Source organism: Cryptomeria japonica, chromosome 1, assembly GCF_030272615.1.
Source record: "Cryptomeria japonica chromosome 1, Sugi_1.0, whole genome shotgun sequence".
Lineage (NCBI taxonomy): Eukaryota > Viridiplantae > Streptophyta > Pinopsida > Cupressales > Cupressaceae > Cryptomeria > Cryptomeria japonica.
In genome coordinates, this window is record NC_081405.1 from 311,953,741 (window position 1) to 311,973,892 (window position 20,152).

Below are 20,152 nucleotides of genomic sequence, written 5' to 3' on the forward strand. Positions count from 1 at the left end.
GTCAGTTGAATGCATGGTTCCACCGATTACAAGTTAATGCAGATTATCTTATTATGTTTAGCTAGATGATCTATTATCTTGGTACCCTTGTGGAGTTGAAAGTTGAGAACTTTATCTCAGTGCTCCCTAGGGATGTGTCTCTTGTGTTTTGTTCCCTTATTTTGGGGACTCTAGGATGCCTCGGAAATGTCCCCTCCTTCCCCTATCAACCCCAAAAATTGGGGAGGTCTTGGAAACATGTGTGAAAACTTAGGAGATGTTAGGGGATGACTAGTTGTCCTCAGGACGACCAAGGGACAGCGAGGCCATTCCCTATGGCCCGATAAGTGCTTCCCATCCAAACATATTTACAGGTCATTAGACATGGCATAATTGTGTCCAATATACCATACAGATGCGTAAATATGCAATTTATGTGCAGGATCTAAATTTAATTGTAGCATAATATCCATCCCAAATCAACACTACTGAATCTAATAGTAAATCTATGTGCAGCTAAGAAAAAAATGCATTGTACTGCTTCTTTTATTACATTAGGAACAAATATCATGGCCAAGATTGGCTAGAGGAATTTCCCTCTAGTGACCTGATAAATCTTGTCATCATCTACTTCTGTTGTTTTCTAGTCAACTACTAGCTTAGGATCACCTGACAAAGACCCATCTAGAGAATCTACTCTCACCCACCCATACAGTAAAATATTCATGACAAAAAATATAAGGTGGAAAAGGAAACAGAAATAAACTTGACTTTACTATTGCCTGATTTAGGTTAGGGACAGCCATATATTTTCTATGTTTTTCTCATTTTATAGTTGAAACTTGCAGCTTTTGGGCATTTTTTTATAATTCTTATATAAAATGTGTGCACATTGACAATGGAAGCATTTAAATTTTGTTAATTTGTTTGCCAATTCTCATGTGAAATCTCAATTCAAGTCTAATGTTATATATTAAGCATCTATAATATCTATGATGAATGTTTTATCAATGTTATGATATGAATATTTGAAATTTCTCTATATTTTAAAAAAAATTCCTAGTTTTTTAATAGCCATCCCCTACAATCCCCTAGAAACTAGCCCAAAAGTAACTCCGTACCAATAACACGTCCCACTATCCCCTGCTGTCCACGTCCCTATCCCCAAAACTTGGGGGAGCATAATTATCTTCAAGTGCCTTGTCTACTATTAGATATATCCTATATGGTATTAATATATGTACATAGACTTGTGATTTTTATCCACTTTCTTCCACTATCTCGGTTAAAGGTATTTGGCCCTCTTCCTTTGATATGTTATCAATATTTAAGCATAAGTTCTTATAGAGAACCCCTAGACCTAGCAAGTTGGTTACTTTCTCTTAGTCATCATATTGATTGATGGTTTTAATTAGTACCCTTTGGATATTGTGAGCCAAAAAAAATTAGGAAGATGATGTTCATCCTTGCATACCACCATTAGTGTGTTCTAATGCACTCATTCATTATTAGGAAGATGATTTTCATCCTTGCATACCACCATTGGTGTGTTCTAATGCACTCATTCATTATTAGGAAGATGACATTCATCCTTGCATACCACCATTAGTGTGCTCTAATCCACTCATTCTAGGCATTATGGATATGCTTGATTTTACTGTTGAGGGCCTTCCAGCCCCCCTGACTAGAAATGTAGGTCATGTGAACTTGAAGAAGCGTACATTACAAGTTTCCTCTCTACCACCTCAACCTTGGGTGTTAGGAGAGTATCTAGGGGAAGTACATTGCTTCCTACTTGAATTCTCCCCCTTGTCTGTTTTAGCCTTGGACACTTGGTGGGCACTACTCGGTATTGCATTGACCCATTTATTTTGGTCAATGCTGATGTCATTCTTTTGTTTGGCCTTGAGCCTTAATGTATACATGTGACAAAATTGGTTTCTATTCATGGTCGCTTCCTTTTCTTCCTCAGCCTTGTGCTTCATTGAGTTGTCTATCCTTCCCATGACAATTTGCCCTTTTAGTTACATCTTATGGTCTGAGCTTTAATTAGTTACATTGTTTTCTTTGATTTGGTTATTAGTGCTTTGTTACTTCTACAACCTGAGTTCCTTTTACCATTGTTGTACTTTTTTCATGGATATTAATTTAATTTTTGTCTTTTCTTGCTATCTTTTCTCCACAAGTCGATTTTGCTATTTTGTCATTGTTTTTATTTTCTTCAAAGTATTCTTTTGATCTTCATTCATAAAACCCTAGACAATAATGGGTTGCCGAGTGGTCACTAACTACTTTTTCATGTTTGAAAGGTGGATTTGGATCTTGGTAATTATGAACGCTTTTTAGATGTGACATTGACCAAGGACAACAATATTACCACTGGAAAGATATATCAGGTACTTAATAGACTTTCAAATCCTTCAAGCTTCATGTTATACTTCTTTGGTTGCTCATTTTATTAATATTTTTGAATATGCCCAGTCTGTTATTGACAAAGAACGGAAGGGAGACTACCTAGGAAAGACTGTACAACTACAATTACTGCCTCCTATAATTTTGTTTTTGCTAAAATCTTTCGGCCATATTTAAGTCATTGCATGTTAATTTTTTTCCAGGAACATGATCAACTACTTAAAACTGATCACCAATTATAAATTCTACATGTGGTATGTAGGTAATTCCACATATTACAGATACCATTCAGGATTGGATAAAAGGTGTATCTCAAATTCCCGTGGATGGGAAAGAAGGACCAGCTGATGTATGTGTCATTGACTTGGGAGGAACAGTAGGTAAGGACTTATTTTTCGGAAGTATTGTAAATGGCATTATCTCGTTGTCTTTGAGTAGTCTTTCTTTTTGCAAATTGAAAATGCACACGGATTATTTGAACTCTTTTTCCATACATTAGTTGACGGATCTGTTGCTTTATTTTATTTTATCACTTGGATATTCTCTGCAAATGTTCAAGCTTAATAGAAAAGTTTACCTCTGTAACCATCAGTATATTACAGAAGTAAAACCCTTGTTATTCAGGTGACATTGAATCAATGCCATTTATTGAGTCTTTGCGTCAACTTTCCTATTCTGTGGGTAAGTTGCATTATTTCCATTTTCTGAGTATGCTTTCTATTAAGTAGTATATTTTTATACTACCACTAATTGACTGCCATCATACAATATCTACAGGACCAGAAAACTTTTGCCTAGTCCATGTCAGCCTTGTTCCTGTTATTGGTGTTGTTGGAGAGCAGGTGATCAATATTGTTGCAAAGGAGTTTCCATTTGATGTTTACCAATTTTGAAACAAAAGTACCATCATTTTTATCCTGCATTATGCTCGGTCATGAACTATTTAGTATGTTATTGACCAGAATGTCGAATCAAACTTGGAGATAAAATTTAATCTTTTATTTCTTCGTGGCAGAAGACAAAGCGAACACAACATAGTGTTCGGGAATTAAGAGCATTGCGCTTGACACCACATCTTCTTGTTTGTCGCAGTTATCAGGTGTGATCTCTTTTTTCAGTGCTTTAGTCTGCCTTTTGTTAACTATTAAAAGGATGTGAATTTAGAAAGAGTGTAAACTTCAAGACAGGTTACCTGTCTTAATCATCCAATGTATTCCGTGTGCATTACTTGCATATTTATTTGCACCTTGTGGCAACAACACTTGTGATTGTGGTCTTAAGAGCTGTAAAAGACAAAAAATATAAGAATCTCATAGGGCTAGTTACAATGAACAGATGTAATTAGAAAATATAACTGCAGGTCTTGCTGAGATACTATTTGTCATAGCAGAAAGATTCTGCATGTGACTCACTAGCTTGTGAGGACTTGTGAGGCAAATAGGGCTGGTAAGTTACTCACCAAAGAAACTGCTGAATAATTGTCAAAACTCGTTAGTAGGACAAGAAAACTAGTGAGGTGGGGAAAAGACCAATTTTTTTTCATTCTCATTTACACAGTTCTTCCTTTGAGAACATTGTGCTGATTTATCAGTGGTTGGTTACTACTTAAAATTGATAAAATTGTGAAAAATTGTGAAAAATTGCATGCACCCCAGCTACCTACTTTAGTTTTAAAAAACCAAAAAGTAAAATTTGTTTTGTGCCCCCGTTTTCCCATGGATGAAATTTCAAGTTACCAAGTTTGACACTTTCCCTCTATGTTGTTGGTGGGTTTTGTTTGCATTCAGATATGGGGCCAAGATTGCCTTGGGTTTGTCCAGGGTCCAGCCCTGGCACTCTGGGTTCCCTATGGATTCATCTGGGCTGAACCTTAAGAGAATTTGTGCGGAATAAACATATTCTATAGCCGGAAAAGTAGTTGTGGACAATGCACAATCTTTTTTAAATACCATTCTTTTTACAAGTGTATATTGTCAATTGCTGCAACCTCTACAATCATGAGAGATTTTCCTTCAATACAAACCTCAATGGACTCCACATGGCAAATACAAATGGACTTTTACTCTAATTCATGTATTTGCTATTTTTGTCATTTTGTGACTGTCTTCCTCAAACTCTTGTAACCAGGTTTTACCCTGACTCATCATTGTTCAAACAAGGCCTTCTTAGCATGTGTTGCCTAATATTATTCATGATTCAATTGCTTCCTTGCCACGATAAAATATATTATATGCTAGGTTTTAAATATTTTTTTTCTCTCTCTCTCTCTATATATATATATATATATTCTAAGCAAGATCTGCCTAGGGGACAGTACCCTTTCTATTAAAACCAAAAAACATTACATGGAGATAAGAGCTCAGCTCTCAGTTATACAAATATGCTATCCCTTTACCTATTTCAACCACCCTATCCACTACCTCCTCTGGCAAGACATTTCCATTCTCCTTCATAAATTCTTCAAACTTGTCCGAATTGTAGTCCTTGACCACCCTAGCTTTGAACAGGCTCCATGCCTTCTGTATTTTCTTCTTTTTCCTTTCCGCATTCAGATAGAAAAAAAAAAGCATACATCTTGACTCTGGAACTGCCTTGACTCCATCCAAGGCCCTCAGTACCACCTGGGAAGTTTTCTCCCTCACCATTCTTCGCACTATCCCATTGGCAGAGATAGGATAACCCAACACTTGCACGATCGGCTCGTACAAACTCTCCAGAACCAGTCCTTTATGCACATGAACTTCACTCCAAAATTCGGTCCCCAGTATCTGAATAACAGTCTCCTTTTCTTTTTCGTTTGCCTTGTTGAATAGTCGACTCACCTGTTCCTCCGACATTTCCTCATGCTCTTCATTCTCCTGGCACTGACACTTGACACCGAATACTTCTGCCGTATCCACTCGCTTTGTTTTTCCTTCTACCGTGAACACCTCCACATCCTTCTTTATAGAGGGACTCCGAAGTGTAGAAAATTCTACAACAAAATCTGGACCATCCACCTTGCTAGATCCGAAGTTGCACTCTGATCTAAGCCCCTTCTAGACATACTAAATCTGCAACAAATATTACCTTATCCTGTGACAGCCGTCAAAACACACAACATTGATTTTGGAGTCTACGTGTAAACTTACCATAGGCTTGTCCTCACTTTCACCACCTATGCATTGGATGTGATGGTTTCTATCTAATCACTTCATGAGGATGACCTGCTCTGTCTTGGCTGAGTGTAACACTCAATTTGTTCTATACCAATGTCTCATCAACAAGAATATTCTGTGTGCCAATTCTAATTTCCTTATTGGCTAACCAGTTTGCTTCTCTTTACCTTCATGATATGTGTGTGCTAACTGAAATTCTATAATTTTGTTTAACTTTTCTTCAATCATTGACAACCATGTCTTAAGTTTCCAACTACAGAAGCTTGACTACATTACTCCATTAATTACCACTTGGGAATCTCCCTTGATAAGAATCTTCGAAAATCCCTTCTCCACACACATGTTCAGCCCTTCATCTAGAGCATGTAGTTCAGCTTCGCTGTTTGTCGCTTTTCCCATCGCTTCCATCACTGCAAAAAGCATCCTTCCCAACTTATTCCTTAGAATAGCCCCATACCCAGCCATTCCCGGTTACCTTTATTGGTTCCATCAAAGTTTAATTTTATCCATCCCACATGTGGTGTTCTCCACTGAGAATCTTGCCTCCTATTCCCCTTGTTGATTATTTTGCTAACACTAAATTCCTTCAACTCCCATTTAGTCTCCATCATTCTGTCCCATTTAGAATATATTTTAATCCGTTTCCCTAGTAATTTCCCTTTCACTACTTCCTCCATACCCCTTTTAATACTGTCAATAATGAGCTCTACTGGCATCTCCTCCTTAAAATCTCTCCTATTCCTCTCCTTCCATAACTGCTAAGCAACCATCAAAGGCCCTACCACCCAAAGATCTACCCATTTTGAGTACTTACCCTCCACCGGCCAAGACAACAAGAATTCCAACAAACATCGATTCATCACAGATTGCCATTCCAACATCTCAAAAAGCCAATCCCAGCATTCCACTACAACTAGACACCATAAGAGAAGATGATCAACAACTTCCTCTTCCCTTTTGCACATAAAACACATATTCGATCTAGCTATGCCTATCGTTCTCAATCTGCTTCCTGTTAGGATTCTACCGTGAAGAGCAATCCATAAAAATGCTCCTACCTTCGGTAAAACTCTCGTATCCTAGCACAATAGAGATGGCCATTGCGTGTCCCTCTGTCTTCTTCTTTGGATAACATATCCCAGATTCACTTTGTATTCTCCAGATTTCACCGCACACCATAACAACAAGTCCTCTCCTGAGAAAATAACTATTCTGTTACTCAACAGTTCGACCAAAGATTTGCAATTCTCCTTGATCCATGAGCCAACCGACTTCCATTTAACCCTTGAAAATCTCTGATGAGGTAGTTCAAAGTAATCGGCCACCAATTCTCCAATACTCCCCTTGATCTCAATTATCCATTCTTTATCCTCAATGCATTCCATCAAAGATTTCTCCCCATTCCACAAGTCTCTCCAAAACCGTGCCTTCCTGCTATTGCCAATTTTCCAAGTTAAATGACCTATGATCAATCTTCTGCTTTCCCAAATAAATTTCTAGACCATCAATCCTGATTTAGAATTGGCTATGGTGAAAATTCTCTCCAATTCTCTCAAATCTAAATATTTATTCCTCAAGATTCTGCACCATGTTTTGCAAGGATATTTGTACATCTTCTAAGCTAATTTGGCTCCCAGGGCTAAGTTCTGCAAGTCCATTTTCCTAAGTCCTGCTCCTCCCTCTTCTTTCAACAAGCAGGCCATATCCCAATCAATTAGCGGGATTCTCCTAGCTTCCTTCGATCCTTCCCATTAATATTTTTTTAGCACACCATCCAGAGCCCCAATAGCTTGGACCGATAGTCTAAAGCAGGACATGCTATAAATAGGAAGTGCTGACAACATAGATTTAATCATTTGGATCCTTCTTGCTTGAGACAATGTAATATCCCCAATAATTTTTTTTTTGATTTGGCAATAAGATTTACAAAGCAAATACAGTAACCCGTTAAGATTAGAGAAATAAACCAAAATAATTGGAAGGAACCCTTCCACCTTTTGTTCATCGAGAGCCCAATCTGGGAGGGTGAGAGCATATGGTGTTTCGGGGATTGTTAGCACCATAAACCAACTGAAAAGCTGAATACAATAATGGGTGGCAAGCTAGCCCCTTCCACTTATCCAACAGGTAAACTAGAAACTTGGCAGTAAACCAGCCAAGAGAACAACTCACTAAGACACAAATCACTCAACTGCAATGTTTCAGCGGGAGGACTGAATCACACAAAAGCTCAACTCCATCACTTATTCAGTGGGAGGACCATTACAATCACAAAATCACTCAACCACTTGCTCAGTGGGAGGACTGAACTTCATAACTAAATTACAGAACAAGAAGGGGGCTAAGCTAGCCTCTTCCACTTATGCAGTGGGCAAGCAACCTCTAGAAATGGTTAGTAGTACTACTACTTAACCTGACAATTTAGAAAGAGAAGATTAGAGATGATATCCAATGCAGATTATAGCAAGAAACAACTAACAAATTAACTTAAATCATGCTACTGCTACTGTACCAAAAATCTGAAGTCAAACAAGCATAACTAGTCTCAACCGACAACACCAAAATGATCATAACTCACTCAAATGAAGTCGGAAACACACCAAATCAAATGCGAATGAAAGATATAACTTGGAGGATGAAACATGAACACAAAAACTATAGTCCAGTTGCATCAAAATAGAAGCACACATCCCAATGCACCTCTAGAATGGTACGACCCAACTAAAAGGTACGATTTGCAACTAATAATCCAATTCTTCAAATCGACGGCTATAACATTGCAAACTATATCACCTCCATGCCACGTTTTGATAGAGCCAATACCTAGAATGAAGGAATCACTTGGTCAAGAGGTATGAGCAAAATATGGTTTCAGCAACTCTGTGACTAGCAGCAAGAAAACACTCCAAAATCCACACAAAACACTCCACACTCAGAAAAACTCTCTCTAACAGCATTGGAAATACAAGAACACAGCTAGGTACTATCTTCCAAGTACGAAACTAAGACTTAGCTAGGAAGCCACACTTTGAAGCTTAGATTTTCAATCGCCAAACCGACAACATAACAATGCAATTTCATAAGATATCCAAATGGAAGGCCAAGCACCTGTATTTATAGTTTTTTCCTCTAAAATTCAAATCTAAATGCTCCCAAATTCACCTCACCAATTTGCATTTCATTTCACTCTCACATGGCGTCCAAATGACATTTCATTTCATTTCCCAATGTGGGCACCCAAGTTGCATTTTAACCAATAATTCAACAAGTCTGAACTTGCGTAAGTCTTCAATAATAACTTAATGCATTCTTCAAATTTCAACACCTAACTTAGGAAAATATAACATTGATATTAGATAAAAATATGTCTTTTTCTAAGTCGCCCAATATATCATTAATCAGTAATAAAATAATTAAATAAACCTTAGGATAAGGAAATAATATTTAATTAAATCACTTATGACTCCAATGTTGATTATCAACAAAATCCAGGGTGAAGATGAGCAATGAAGACCACTGAACTGCTATAGGATTAGGACCCTATCCAAACTGCTAAAAATAGAATTGCTCAACACTGCCACTTACTAAAAACAATAAGTCATGAAATACTTCGAAAAACATGATCTTCGCACCTAGAGAAAGAGCTTGGAAAGCTCAGTAAGACAACATCATCCAAACAACCAAACCCTAACTTACTTAAAATAGTAAGTTCTCACTTCACCAAAGAATGAAATGCATGTTATACCACCTTGGAGCTCATGAAAAACCTAGAAGGAAACCATAGCCAAAACTGAAGAATTCCCTCCTGGTAAACCCTAAAAAGCTCGAGCAGAACTCCACAAAAGTTGGAAACCCTAATTCTCCTATTCAAATAGCCTACGGGTCTCCGGAATAGGCCAATGGACCACTGAACTAATCACTGTGGAGAAGGGGACATTACAGACAACCATTTGTTCTTCCACAATGAAGTTTTGGCTTGACATTTATTTATAATTTCCTCGCACATCAGATTATTGCTCCATCCCATGAAAAGAGGTACACCTAGATACTTCGTTGGGAAGAGCACTATCTGAAACTCTAGAATCTTAGCAATTTTATGCTACAACCTTTTGTTCGTGTTTACGAAGAACACCTATGATTTGATCTTGTTCATACACTGGCGCGACACCTACCCATATTGCTCTGAAGTGCTCTTAATCACTGAAGCTTCTCCAAATAGGATTGTATCATCTCTAAATTGTGAATGAGTGATATATCTAAATCTTTATGAGCCCGAATGCCCTTCCACACTCCCAACAAACATTTCTTTCTGATATTCCTCCCCAAAACTTCTGCCATGAGTACAAAAAGAGATGGGGACATAGGATCTCCTTGTCTCAGCCCATTGGGGGCTTTGAAGAAGCCACAGATCGAACCATTGACTAGAACCAAAAAATGAGTGGAGGATACACAATGTCTTACACAATCCAACCATCTCCTATGAAATCCAAATCTTTCTAAGACACACAAAAGAAAATCACAGATAACCCTATCATATGCCTTACTCACATCTAATTTGACCACCATACCTTTCAAGTTTTCCTTACCCATGGAATGAATAGTCTCCGTAGCTAGAATGATGCTGTTTGTGATTTCTCTGCCCAAGGTGAATCCATGTTGCTCCTCTGATATGTATTTGCTCAAAACCTTCTTAAGTGTAATTGCCATAGCCTTTGAGATGATCTTATAAATTGAATTACATAATGAAAAAGGATGGAAATCGGCCATTGATTTGCAATTCTATTTTTTGGGAACAAGGACTATGATGGTATTGTTGATTCCTTTGACAAATATCCTCTTCTTCTTGAAGTCTTCCACAACCCTCCAAATATCATCCCCCATGAACACCCAACATTTATGAAAGACCTCTGTTGTAAATCCATCTGGGCCAAGTGCCTTATTAGGATGTAATGAAAAAGTAGCCTTCTTAACTTCTTGCATCAAGAAGGGAAGCATTAATGCTTCATTATCTTCCCTAGAAACCTCCTCATTGATCACCTCCAACATGAGATCTCTACTTCCAATATCACTACCAACGATAGAATTGAGAAATTTTTCAAAATGTTGTACCCCTGCCCTTTCTATATCTTCTCCAGTCAAGCTCCACAAACCTCCACCATCTTTGATCTCTTCAATTCTATTAAGCGATCACTTAGCTTTAACTGAGGATTGAAAATTGTGTTTGAATCCCTTGACACAATCCACATTTCCCTAGACTTGTCTCGCCAAAAGATCTCCTCCTTTCTTAGGACCTCCGCTAAGCAATCCTTCAGTTCCTTTTCTTTCTCAAATTCCAAATTAGTCATCCCCGAGCACATCACTTTCTCATTTAGAGACGCTAATTCTCCTCTAGTCTCAACTTCTCAGCGAATATATTCTTGAAAGACTTAACATTCCATTTCTTAATTTTGTCCTTCAGGAAATGAAACTACTTCACAAAATAGAAACTAGGAGTACCGACAAAAATATTACTTTCTTCCCACCAACATTTTAAATTCTCCAAAAAAATACCTATCTTACCACCACATAGTTTGAAATTTGAAACTCCCCTGTTGTCGGGCCTTCTCAGTATCCAATTCTAATTGAACTAGAAAATGGTTGGATACTAAATTCGACAGAATGCTAGATGCCAATGAGTATTGACCCTCCATCCATTTGGACCCAATGAAAAACCTGTCAAGCCTCTCCAAGATCCTCGTAAAGTTCAATCTCCTATTTGTCCAAGTGAATTGGCCATTTTTCGGCACAGCATCAAACACCTGATTGATTGCCACAAACTCTCTAAAGTCCTCCATAACCCTGTTGGATTTCCTTAATCCTCCATTTTTATCATTCAAATCCAAAATAGCGTTGAAATCTCCTGCTATCACCAACCAATCCTTCCCAATAGTTTTGATACGGTCTGAAAGTTCATTCCAAACTCTCGCCTTGTCCTCTGTTTTAATCGGCCTATAAACATTGATCAAAGGAAATTGCAGATCATCTGCCAAGCATTTCACTCTACAAGTCATCCAATATTCAGACACCTCTCCAGGGAAAACCTTGACGACTTGAGGATTCCATAGGATCCGCAATCCACCTGCTGAACCTCTAGCCTCGTGAAAACAACCTTCACATCTCGCATAGTAGTGCAAAAAGCTAAGTGCTTTATCTAAACTCAACTTGGTTTCTTGAAGTAGGATTACGTCATTAGAGACCTTCTCTAATGAACGTTTTACCAAGCGTTTCTTGTTAGGAGCCGATAGGCCCTTGACATTCCATGTGAGGATCTTCATGGATCTCCAAGGGATTTTCCTCCTTTGGATCTCTTCATGAAATCTATAACACTGATGATACCTTTCTCGTTCGCCCTGTCTTCTCTCTTTTGCTTATTTCTCCTTCTACCTTTGCTTCCTTTGGCTCTCCCCAGCAAGGCATTAGCTGATTGGCTAATACATCTAGGGTCTATAATATCCAACTCATCATCTTTGTCATACTCCTCCTCTAACCCCAAGTCATAGTCAACCTCCGTATTTGACAAGCCCTTGCTAGCAAATAGGGCTTTGCTTGTAGCCCCCTCTTGCTCTTCGATCACACCCCTAGTGGGACCTCCTTCTCCTCTAGAGATGTCTTTGTCGGTAATCCCATCCTTCACTGTAATAGAACCAACTGGATTCATATCTCCTAAAGAAACTTTTGACTCCTCCTTCTGAGGCGTAATTGTCTTCTCAACCGTCATCTGCCTGTTGGGTCTCAGCATCCATGTCCTCTAGGACTAACAAAGACTCTTCAATCTTCTATCATATGATTCCTACTACCACACCGATTGCAATAAAGCTTTATTTCTTCCACTTCTATCTGTTGTAACTAGTTCCTGCCATCTGATTTCAAACAAATTTTGGTGGGAACTTCCTTCACGGCCACAATTTTAATCCTAGCATACAAATAAGAGTCATTCTCCACCAAATTTTCATCAATTTCCAGCAACGTCCCCAACATTCTGCCAATCTTCTAAAAACTGTTCTCTCCCCATTAATTGATCGGAAGATTATATAGATGAATCCAATTGGGTCTATCATAAGGAACCAATGGAACCTGATCAAAATTGGGAAACCATGGTTGCATATATAAAGGGTGGTTATCTATAAACCAATTCCTGTGAAGAAGAATTTTCTCCTTCTCTTCATTTGCAAAAATAACAATGAAGAAGCCTTTCGGAATGAATTTGATCAACACCTTAGATTTCCATTGTTCGTCGATCCAAGATTTAATCCATCTTCTCTCCAACTTTGGACTGATAATTCTACAAATCATGACCAATTTCTCCCAAAGATCTATATCCTCTTCTATTTCATCGGAAAGATCAATCTCGACCACATCTGCCATGGCCTTTGCCTTCCCCCTCTTCTCTCGATCCTCCTTAGCACACTCATCACAGGCAAATCCTCCATTGACACCTAACCGTTTTCTCAGATGTTCCTTATTTGCTCTATTTTTTATTTTCTATAATATATTAATTTTATATTTAATGTTAATTAATTTAATAAATAATATATTTCAATATTATATATTTATCATTAATTAATTTATTATATATATTATAATTTATTATGTGAAAGATTATAGATTATTTATTTATTTTTAATATATTTATATATTACAAAGCAATCATTATAATATTTATATATTATATTCATTAATTTTTTATTTATACAGTTTTTACTTTTTAATAAATATATTTATATACTTTCGATATTATATATGCTGTATGTCAGGGTACAGATCCTAGGGAAAAAACTAAAGGAAAAGCTACTTATGATTTATATAAGTTCAGTTTTGTGTCTTTTTCTGAAGATTATTTTACAAGTTTGTGTTTTTTAATGTTTGCAAAATTTCCAAGCTCTGAATTGAAGTCAAATTTTAGGCTTATTGGGTTTTTGAACTTATGATTGCAATTAATTATAATAAATTTTTGCTCAGTCTGCTGACCAATTTTTTGTTTGAAAATTTGCAAGTTTTCTTGTCAAACTGATTTTGTGATAAAAAATCTCAATTTATCTCCAAAAAATTGCAACTTTATGGAAAATTTCTATTTAATTTTTGATTAAAAATTAGTTCTGGATTAGTATTAGGATTTTTTTGCTGATTTTTGCAGCAATTTTTTCTGTTTTTCCCTAATCCCAATGGAACATTTTATCTAACCCTAACCCTAACCCTTAACCCTGATGCTAACCCAATTTTTTTTCAAATAATTGAAAAAATCTCCATGTTTTGGTGTTGCGATTTATTCCCAAGATTGTTTTGCTGCTACGATTTGAACGAATGAGTTGCTTATATTGTCAAACTGTGCTACTTCCTGTACTGAGTTCCTGAGATGATCTCTCTAGCAACTACGAGCATTGTTGTGAATTTCGTTCATCACATTATTAGAACATAATTGTGTTTTTTGTTAACTGTCTTATCCCATGTTCTTGTTTATGACTTCCCAACAAATTATTAGTTTTTTATTGTTTACAATACTACTTTTGTCGTGTCTCCACTATTAGATTTTAAAAATTTGATGATATTTTTTCCAAATCAACATATGATTGGTCTTTGGTTTTTCACATTCCTATGTTTGTGGTTCAAATAATCGTATGGTCATTGTTAATATGAAAATTAAAATTGTTGGATAGACACGACTGTTGACAGAGTTTTGTATAGAGGCAAGAAAATTTTCTATATCCAAGTCATTGTATTTGAACATAATAATAAGGCTTATAGATTTCAGGGTTTGATTGTTCAAAACAACGTACAGAAATTAGAAGAATTTTATTCTTTAAAACAGTGAAAATATAAGTTTGAACGATTTGAAAGCAAAATTTCTCTTATGAGTAATTTTACAGAAGATTTTAACGGAGACATGGAAGATCTGTCAGAATTGGAAGGAAGGATTGAGGTTCTTGAAGCTGAAAAAGCGGGCATGAAAGCAGCAATGCGAGCAATAAGAGAATATTTACTTATATTTGACAGCTTGATTTTATATCCAACTTATCAAAAGAAATTGGATCGTTATGAGGGAGCTGAGAAAGGCATGGTGGAGTTGGCTATGAAGGCCAACTTCTTCAAAACTTCCTACGACATACGAAAAATGACAAAAAGAGACATGCAGGAAAGACGTTCAAAGCAACATCGTGGAGAGTAACCACTCTGTCTCTCCAATTCAAACTTTTGTTTGCACAACTTTCGTTGGCCATATTCAGTGAAAATCCTTTTATAAAAATTTATTCATTTTATTTTTAAATTGTAAAATAAGATTTAATGCTTTTGGTGAATCACATTTATTTGAATTTTTTTTATGTTTAAGGATTAATTCTTTGTAGCCTCACCATTTTGTAATGTTAGAGATTGTTTAAATAATTAAGGTAATGTTTTTTTTAGTAATTAATGTTATGTTTTGTAATGATGAGGGAGCTATGGTGTGTTTGGAAGAACATTGTAATTTATAAAGTGTATGAAATCTAATTTCAATCTTCTGCTACTTGTTATATATATTGCAAGAGAAAAATGGAGCTGTCAATTTGTGAATCGTTATGAGACATGTAAATCATTTACATGGAATATTATTTCAAGGAAAATATTATATCAGTTTGGTTTAATAGAATATCATTCTCATATTAGTGCTTCCTTTTCAATTTTTCTCATTTACTATTTTTCAACTTTTGATCCCTCATTGTCAGTCATTTTTTTTTTTAAGGAAAAACATGTAAGTGTATAATTGTATTGAGAATATGTAGTTTTATATAGATATATAAAATATATGAGATCTACATATAGCCAATAGTTAAAATAGGGAGCAAAGATCAACTTGTGATATGGAGAAAAAACCTCAACCATATGACCTAAGAGGATATCTAAGACATGAGAGCCATTCTCAACCACAAAAAGAACAATGCAAAACTAGTAGAATAATTCACTATAACAAGGGAGCCTTGTTGAACTAAGACTTATATAAAGAGAAGGCCAATATACATCATATTCTCTTAAGAAGATAAAATTCCCATATGTTAGAGAAAAAAGAACAAAGATTTCTTATATGTAATGGAATTTGGAATAACTGATATAGATGAGGTGATGCAGTTGAAGATTGATGACGACATCAGTAAAGGATAGATGTTTATTTATGATGAAGAGATGGATATTTTGTGAATATATGACCTGATTAGTTATTTATGTTGTAAGACAAGGTTTATCGACAATGAATTGAAGTCTATGAAATAGGACTTTAACCATTAAAGAAGAGTTATTTTGGTTGAATCAGACAATTGACAATGTTTGGTGATTTGTAGTTTGATATATGAACTTGTATCATGGAAATGAGTATCTGACCAGAACCAGAACTTGTGATGATTACCCGAAGGCATGTTTCAAATTTCTGATGAAGTTTTGCTAAGGTTTTAGTAGGGTTTAAGACTAGTGAAGATTTCATCAAACCGGTAATTATTTTTTTTTATGACAGTGATCAACGACGAGTCTACATAAAGTTGGTAACAAGACACAACCCGCGTGAATGATTTAATTATTGTTTTGGCTTGATTCAAGGAAGAATTTCTTGGGAATCAATGAAACACTTAGTGGAGTGTTTTAAGGTTTTGACTTTGGTACAGATCAGATTTTCATGATGGGTTATGATCAACCAATGATTGATATTGCATTTTAATTAGTTGTAATGATCTGTATATCAATCTAAGATCATCTCTTATGATTTGTATTGTAATTTCAAGATGTAATTAGAGTTTAGTGGCCGACCTAGTTGAGATGGCTATTTGGGATGACACAATTGATGTTTATGATGTTGACGGTCTTAGAGAAGGTGTTAATCCATCCAAGTGAAGTATAAGATATGTCTGAACATTCCAGATTATTCTACATAACTAGATCTGATCAAGCAAGCAGAGAAGTGCAAGTAACAAATCACTTATTAAATGTTATTCCCTAACAGTTGTAGGAGGTTAAATCCCTTAACCAGGTAGGTACTAACAGGCCTTAAACATTTAAGTTCCCTAGCTCGGAAGCTCTCAAAAGGGTATTAAATCCTCTCATGAGGTTGATAATAATATATCATCAATCTCCTAACCAGGTTGCTAGGAAAATCCCTTAATCGGGTGACTCCTAAGAGGGTCTGCTCCTAACAGGGCATACTTTAAAAGAGTACAAATATTTGTGGGTGCCAACTCCCATTGTGGTTTTTCCCTATTTGGGTTTCCATGTCAAAAACTTATAGTGTTCATTTGTGGAATGTTTTGATGTCATGTTCTTGTTTATGTTTCATTTCATGCATTATTTCAGAGACACTGGTTATGAAGGTTTATCAGAGGTTTATCAAAGGTTATTGGTATTGATAAGAGTTGATAGAGAAAAGTTTTTGATCTAATAAGATAAGTTGTTAAATGATCAAATCTATATGATTTCCTAAGTGGTGAAAAAAATTGATTGATGTGGAAAATGATTTGATTAATGTATTAAGCAAATTTGATAAAGAGGTTGTTAGACCTGATTAAATAAGTTAATATATTTGTTAAATGGTTTCAGATCTGATATAAGTTTATTTTTGGGTTTAAATTTTATTGATTCACCCCCTTCTCATTATTAACCAGATCCTCATAAGATTAACAATTGGTATCAGAGCCTTGGTCTTGTATGTGTAGAAATCCTAACTACTTAAGGGAAAGATTCTAAGGAAGTCAAGATGATGAAGAAATAGGGTCCTAAGTTCAACAAGGATAACTACAAGATCTAGAAAGACAAAATGAAGATCTACATCAAAGGTCTTGGTGCACAATATTGGAAGCAAGTTGAAATAACATATGTTGCTGCTACTACTACTCCCTTGACACCAAATGAACTCAGAGAGTAGCAAGATAACATGAAATCCCTAGAAGCTATTGTAAGTACTTTACCTGATTCAGAATATATTGATGTTCAAGGATTGGAAACTGTAGGTGAGGTTTGGGAAAATTTAGAGATAATCTATGGAGGAGATGAGCATGTTCAAAGAGCCAAAGAGGAAATCTTGAGAGGAAAGTTCAATGACATGAGAATGCTTGAAGGAGAAAATATTGCACTGTAAGGTCAGAGAATCAAAGAAGTTGTTAGTGGCATAAAGAGTGTTGGAGGTAAAATAAAAGATGATGCTATAGTAAGTAGAATGCTTAGAAATCTTCAACCTCAGTATGCTATAAGAGTATCTGCAATCCAAGAACTTAGATCTATTTCAAAGGATAAGGTAATTGTTGATTCATTCATTGGTAAGCTTACAACTTTTGAGTTAAATAGTTTTGACAATAGTGTGACAAAATCTACTAAATTTGCCTTTAAAGATTCTGTTACAGGTTCATTTGCTAGAAAACAAAAAGATATATGTCAAAATCATGAGTGTAGGTCAAGTCATGGAAGTAACCAGGGAAATGAAGGAAATGAAGATCAAGTGATATAACTTGAGGCAGTGTTAGCAAAGAGATTTCTAAGAGACACTGGTAAGTATAAAGGAAAGCTACCTTTGAAGTGTTTCTCTTGTAGTAAAATTGGTCATATTACTGCTAACTTCCCTAAAACTGATAAGAAAGAAAAGTTTAGAAGATTCAAAGGAAAGGGCAACAAACATTGTTATGTTGCAGCAAATGAAGGTGTGACTGATGAAGAGTCTAAAGATGAATATTACAATGAATAAATTGTGTTTGTAGCCATGAAGGAAGAACTGCCAGATGAAAAGGCACTAGTATCTCATATGGAGAATAGTGATGAATGAAATGTAGACAGGGGCTTCTCACACCACATGACCAAAGATAAAAGTAAGTTCATAACCCTTAAAGAATTTAATGAAGGTGTTGTTAGATTTTGAAATAACTATCCTTGCATGGTGAAAGGTAAATGTTCAATCTCTCTATCAACAACATAATCATAATATGTTTTAATATTTAACTGATTTGCTTTATTAAAACATTCAGATTGATTTTAATATTTAATAAGATTTGTTTTATTAAAAATTATTAATTATTTATTATTTATATATTAATAAAACTATTAATTGTTTGATTGAGTGATTTTTTTAATTAAGAGAACAAAAAATAAAAGATACAAAGGATTGGTCAGCAGATTCCTCCTTGGGTTGGCAAAATTAGACTAATCCGGGAGGTAGTGAAATCCCTAAAAAAAATCCCCATGCCTCAAAGGATTGTTCTATTTTTTGTTCTCTTAATTAGAATGAATAGTGTTTAGCCAATAAGTCTAGGCACAATATGTCTAGTCTGCTTAAGGTTCTTTTTGAGGAATCTTCACTACGACCATTATGGTGTCTCTATTTACATTCAATAATACACCCCCTTCTATAGACCTAATGCACCTATGCTCTGGATCATACCTATTCATACATTCAAGAACCAATTCTAGGCATCGCACAACCGTGGGAAAAGCAATGGCTTCTATAAGCCCACTATTAACAATTTTCTCCATCATATGGGAACTTGTAGGATTTCTAGCTCTTTCTAAAAAGTCTTCTAGACTATCTTGAGCTAAAGAAGTATCCCCAAATTCAGGTAAAGAACATATGAGATCAGTCCTAATTTTGGACATACATGCCTCATGGCGATGATTTAAATAGATACAAAACTAAGCAATAAACCCAGCTAAAACAAATGCAGGAAATTCAACTAGTTTTCTTCTGTGGCAAAGAAATAACATGGATGACAAGAAATTTCAAAACTCATCTTATTAAATATTAAAATCAAATCTTATTAAATATTTAATAAAATTAACTATTGAAATCCCTAAAAAATCAAAGGAGTTTGCTGACAAATTTTTTGTTTGAAAATTTGCAAGTTTTCTTGTCAAATTGATTTTGTGACCAAAAATCTCAATTTATCTCCAAAAAATTGCAACTTTATGGAAATTTCTATTTAATTTTTGATTAAAAATTAGTTTTGGATTAGGATTAGGATTTTTTTTCTGATTTTTGCAGCAATTTTTTCTATTTTTCCCTAATCCCAATCGGACATTTTATGTAATCCTAACCCTAACCCTAACCCTAACCCTAATGCTAACCCAATTTTTTTTCAAATAATGTAAAAAATCTCCATGTTTTGGTGTTGCGATTTATTCCCAAGATTGTTTTGCTGCTACGATTTGAACGAATGAGTTGCTTATATTGTCAAACTATGCTACTTCCTGTACTGAGTTCCTAAGATGATCTCTCTAGCAACTATGAGCATTGTTGTGAATTTCGTTCATCACATTATTAGAACATAATTGTGTTTTTTGTTAACTGTCTTATCCCATGTTCTTGTTTATGACTTCCCAACAAATTATTAGTTTTTTATTGTTTACAATACTACTTTTGTCATGTCTCCACTATTAGATTTTAAAAATTTGATGATATAAAAATAAATATTTTGGAGGGAAATGATTTGATTATATAATACTGAAAATTATTATAATTAGTAATTATGGTTGTCTTGAGATGGGCCATTCTGCACACCACAACAGAATTTCTCACCTATATTATTCACATGTCACACATTTATAGAACTACATAATAATTATGGTGGCTT

The 20,152-nt window shown here is 35.4% G+C and overlaps 1 pseudogene; it reads left to right on the forward strand.

Annotated features, from left to right (window-relative positions):
* The window catches only part of LOC131049723 (uncharacterized), a 61,131-nt pseudogene extending 56,866 nt beyond the window's left edge, over positions 1–4,265 (forward strand).
* Positions 4,266–20,152: the final 15,887 nt, after the last annotated feature.